Source organism: Alosa pseudoharengus, unplaced genomic scaffold (genome assembly GCF_046254945.1).
Source record: "Alosa pseudoharengus isolate Yale_2024_CS ecotype anadromous, Long Island Sound unplaced genomic scaffold, YU_APseudo_1.1 YU_APseudo_1.1_scf_3, whole genome shotgun sequence".
In the NCBI taxonomy this organism is placed as follows: Eukaryota; Metazoa; Chordata; class Actinopteri; order Clupeiformes; family Clupeidae; genus Alosa; species Alosa pseudoharengus.
The window spans coordinates 35,529,310-35,534,099 of record NW_027468718.1 but is presented as its reverse complement, the minus strand read 5'-3'; the positions used below and the strand labels follow the sequence as shown (position 1 = coordinate 35,534,099).

At 38.9% G+C, this 4,790-nt stretch overlaps 2 long non-coding RNA genes across 2 annotated transcripts; one reads left to right on the top strand and one right to left on the bottom strand.

Annotated features, from left to right (window-relative positions):
* The first annotated feature begins 715 nt into the window (after positions 1 to 715).
* LOC143099757 (uncharacterized) lies at positions 716 to 1,703 on the top strand. The gene is made up of 2 exons (XR_012981739.1): positions 716 to 1,058; positions 1,330 to 1,703. It is a non-coding gene; the product is annotated as an uncharacterized LOC143099757 (long non-coding RNA).
* A 355-nt stretch (positions 1,704 to 2,058) lies between these two features.
* On the bottom strand, positions 2,059 to 2,871 carry LOC143099758 (uncharacterized). Its single transcript, XR_012981740.1, has 2 exons — positions 2,818 to 2,871; positions 2,059 to 2,172 (listed from the first exon to the last, which is right to left on the bottom strand). It is a non-coding gene; the product is annotated as an uncharacterized LOC143099758 (long non-coding RNA).
* Between the last annotated feature and the right edge of the window lie 1,919 nt (positions 2,872 to 4,790).

Sequence of the window (4,790 nt, the reverse complement as noted above, 5' to 3'; positions counted from 1 at the left end):
GGTGAGTTTTGGACATTGACGAGGGGCTGGTGACGTCACGCGAGTAATAAATAAACCATAATAACATAGTAGCACAAATGTTTATTTTAACGGCACAAATCAGCACAAACCTAGCACAAACGATTGAGACTATTTTGGAAAGATTTCGACATTGATGGGGGGCTGAGTGACGTCACACGTGTAACAAATAACATGGAATATCTTAAAAAACATAGTAGCACAAACGTAGCACAAACGATTGAGACTATTTTGGGGAAATTTGGACAAGTATGGGGGGCTGAGTGACGTCACTGGCCAGAAAAATGTAAAGTTTAATTACTTAAAACCCTTAACAGCACAAATAGGCGGTGGGCCGAAGCCGCGTATCTGTTCAACTTTGAAAAATGAGAGATGGATTACTTGTTTTTTTACTATTCAGTAGGATACATTTATTTTAAACGATATGCCACTTGTTGCCACTGACGTTCGTGACGCAGAAACTAGAAATATTAGTTTTATTAACTATTAGTGGTACAGGCGAACGCTGTGGTCCCCAATGTCAATCTACCAATAGCATAGTACAATATACTGACATACGAATATTACACGCCTATCAGATTTGGCTATACGAATCAGCTGTTGGACAACAACATACACACTTTTTTAGCAGCCGTCCGATATGGCTACCTGAGTATGGACATCGCCGAAGAGGATTGGTTTTGTGGGGTAAGTATCTTTGATATAGCCTATTATATATTTATCCCATGTTGGTTTCGTATACAGCGATGGTCAAATGTGTTTAGTCAATGTAACGGCAATCTTAGTTAATTAAGGTTTGCGTTCTTGGTAGGCTAATGCTTGTTGCTAGCTTGTCGAGCTAAAACTGTCTAGGTACATTGATTTTGAACAAAACGTGTACAAAACGTCTGCGATTACCTTAAAATGCAGTTGTTGTTAACACGGAACGATCTATTTTGTTACAGTGCCTGTTAACTTCCTTAAAATTGGCAGGCTGTATTGACAAGATGGCTATATAATTGGCACATACGGTAGGCTATGTGCAGTATAGAACTTTTGACGTAAGTGACAAGTCTTACAAATTAAGTAGCAGTGCTAAACCTTATGTCAGTGTTGCATGCATGAAGAGACATTGTAAAAAAGATTTAATTAACAGATATTTGATAACCAAATAAACAGAGCTAATAGTTCAAGAGGTGAACATCATTCAGGAGAATGCCACTCTAGTCATTGCTTTACCTGTTCTCACACATTGAGCACTGGCATAGGTCTGTACATGGCAGATCTTTTGCATGTACATCTACCCTTAGTACATTTTTTTTGTACCCACAGTGTACAAGTGCCAGTACAGCCTCTGGACCTGGTGGCAGTGACATCCACTACACTTCGTAGCCATCTCCAGCCAACTTACACCCATGGCTTCGGCGGTGTACTGCAACCTGATCACTTGCCCGCTGAATATGTTTGTGCAAGCAGTCTTTATTTGGAGTTAAGTCCCTCTCTGAACATTTTCCTTTCCAACGTGAAATGTGGAATATTTGGGTAATTTTTAGGCTTTTGAACTCTTTACTCAACTTGATGGAAAAAAAGGCTGTAGGCTAAATTAAACAAGTATGGGTGTAGAAGTAACGTTTACAGCATAATGTATGATGGTTGTTCTGTTTCTTTGCACTAACACTAATAAACGTTTTCCATACATTTTGGAATTTGTATTTCGTGCAAGTTTTATACATCCATCACGTCATGAAAAAGTCAGGTAGTAGGCTCTTTAGGCACATGGTACCTACATCATCTACAACCATGAACTGCTGCATGCCTGTAGTGGAAGTTGATAAGCCAATAATACCAAATATCAATAAGCCCATTTACAGCTTTAAATTGGGATAAATTCATTAAGTCAGTGTTTCTCTGGAAAGACCTTGCCTGTAAAGAGTGTTGTTGCAGAAGAGGCAGTGCAGAGATTTAATTTGAACAGCCAGGAATCAAAGGCTATTCCAGACAACAGTGGCTACCACAGAGACTTCTACTGCCATTTCACAAATAAAACCAAGATACAAAGACTAGAGCCCAAAAGTGGAGAGATTTATTGAAAGAAAATGTAACCAAAGTTTGCTATCAAAGATGAAACATTAAAATGAATGTTTGTGTTAACGTCAATGTTGAATTCAACTTGCCCTGTAAATGAGAAAATAAATGGCAATTAGTGGCAAATCTCATATTAGGGGACATTTTAAAGCAACACTAAAGCACTTTTCTTATGTCGCACGCATGCCATTTGTTTATCCAGCACCCCGGCTTTGCAAATAACAATGTCCACAGACACGGTAGAGTATGTTGCATGATTTTATGAAAGTATGATGTATTGCGACATTCCGAAGCAAGTCAAATTTGTTTCTTTTCTTGCATGCAACACTGACATAAGGTTTAGCACTGCTACTTGATTTGTAACACTGTCACTTACGTCAAAAGTTCTATTCCGCACATATAGCCTACCGCATGTGGCAAGTAAATAGCCATCTTGTCAATACAGCCTGCCAATTTTAAGGAAGTTAACAGACACTAACAAAATGGATCGTTCCGTGTTAACAACAACTGCATTTTAAAGTAATCGCAGACGTCTTGTACACGGAGGAGTTCAAAATCAATGTACCTAAACACAGTCTTAGCTCGACAAGCTAGCAACAAGCATTAGCCTACCAAGAAGGCAAACCTTAATTAACCAAGATTGCCGTTACATTGACAAAAACACATTTGACCATCGCTGTCTACGAAACCAACATGGGATAAATATATAATATAGGACCTATCAAAGATACTTACCCCACAAAACCAGTCCTCTTTGGCAATGTCCATGCTCAGGTAGCCATGTCGGACGGACGGCTGCTAAAAAAGTTTGTATGTTGTTGTCCAACAGCTGATTCGTATAGCCAAATCTGATAGGCTTGTCATATTCGTATGTCAGTATATCGTACTATCCTATTGGTAGATTGACATTGGCGACCACAGCGTTCGCCTGAACCACTAAGACTTAATAAAACTAATATTTCACGTTTCTGCGTCACGAACGTCAGTGGCAACAAGTGGCATATCGCTTAAAATAAATGTATCCTACTGAATAGTAAAAAAACAAGTAGTCCATCTCTCGTTTTTCAAAATTGAACAGATACGCGGCTTCGGCCCACCGCCTAAAACGATATTTTTTACGGCACAAACCGGCACAAACGTAGCACAAACGAATAGCAGTGTTTTTAATCATTTTTGAGTAACATGGGGGGCCAGCTTCACACAGGTCACAGACAGCTACAGACACGGAGTGCATTGTAGGCCTAGACTTAGGTTACTTTCGGTTTTCTACCGTGGTAAAGTTGGTTTTATATTGGACGTTGGATATTCGACACATTCGAAAAATCTATTTAGCACTGACTATGAGGGTCGAGTTTGTGTCAAACCAACTTTAATGTGTTTGAACAAGGCCTGCCTATATTACACAAAGCTTCTTTTGTCCAAAAATCCATGTTTTAATTTTATGAATTTTTTATGCTGATAAAAGATTTCAATCTATTATGCGGCTTCACCTTTTGACTTAACCATACTAACACACATCTCCTGAACTCGGCTTACTGCCCTTTCTAGTAGCTACACAAAGCTTATTTTTCCCTAAAACCTACTCTTTGATTTTATAAAATGTTTAATGTTAAATGTTTCAAATCTATTATGCGACTTCCCCTTTCGACCTACTCATGTCAAGAAACATCTGCTGCACTCAGCTAAATGCCCTACATAATACACAAAGCTTATTTTTTTCAAAAACGTACTCTTTGATTTTATATTATTTTTTTATTATTCAAAAATTCTATAAATCTATTATACGACTTCCCCTTTCGACCTAGCCATGTTAAAACACATCTCTTGCACTCAGCTAACTGCCCTTCTATTCATAGTACACAAAGCTTCTTTTTTCAAAAAACTCCCTCTTTGATTTTATATACATTTTTTACTGTAAAAAAATGTATATAAAATCAAAGAGTGAGTTTTTGGAAAATATAAGCTTTGTGTGTTATGTAGGGCATTTAGCTGAGTGCAGCAGATGTTTTTTGACATGAGAAGGTCGAAAGGTGAAGTCGCATACCAAAACAGCGATCAAACATTATCAAATGTATCATGACGTGTTGTCACAAACACTTACTCCAATTAGAAAATCAAAACCAAAATCATGTAAGTAAAGATTATGTTAAGTGTTGTTATCTCATTGACGCCTGTATAAGGGGGTGGAGGATGTGATATTTTTGACCTGAAAAGGCCTTAAATTGGAAGTATTTTAGCTTCGGTTCTCTTTTGACGCTTCAAGGTAGATCTTGCCTTTGTTCGGGGCGAGGTTAAGGATATTGGGCTCAAAAAGGTTGGTGACCACTGCTTTAGGAGATAGGGCGAAGCACAGGATAGGGGGTCCCTGGGAGTGTGTTACAGAAAACAGATAACCTTTGACCCGGGATCAAGACAGTGACAGAGACAGCTTCTGTCAGTCCGACAATTTTATCGTATTTACACTAACATTCGTTTGCATTCATTTCAAATGGCCCTTTTGTCATAGATCAGTGCTGTGCACAAGCAGACAGCGCACAGGGCACATCACGGCGTGCTTATAAGCAACACCAGACACAAGGGCACATCACGGCATGCTTATAAGCAACACCGGACACAAGCGCCAAACACAAAGCTGAGTGGGAATACTGCAGAGAATAGTTGTGAGTGCTGTTCGAGTTTTAGAATGCATTGTTACGCTCCGACAGTGA